This window comes from Penaeus monodon, chromosome 23 (assembly GCF_015228065.2).
Source record: "Penaeus monodon isolate SGIC_2016 chromosome 23, NSTDA_Pmon_1, whole genome shotgun sequence".
Taxonomy (NCBI): domain Eukaryota; kingdom Metazoa; phylum Arthropoda; class Malacostraca; order Decapoda; family Penaeidae; genus Penaeus; species Penaeus monodon.
Window position 1 is genome coordinate 8228101 of NC_051408.1, and position 307 is coordinate 8228407.

Genomic DNA, 307 nt, shown 5'->3' on the forward strand with positions numbered 1-307 from the left:
GTCATTATGGTTCATAACAATTTTATTATGTTAATGTAATCTCAAAATAGGTTTTTCTTCTTGTTCCACGCATGCACAGAAAATCTGAGACGTGATTTTACTACTCAATTGAAATATTCCAAAATTGTATATGGCAAGTTTATTAAGTTTTGAATTTGAGGTAGGGATTAGCCAGCTTTGCCATCTTTGGGACAACAGAACATTTTTGAAGGTTGACAGGCAAGATATAGAATATATAGGAACACTAAGAATGCCAGTTTTTTGGTATATGATTTTTACTGAAATGTGAAATTTGTCATTTAAGGTG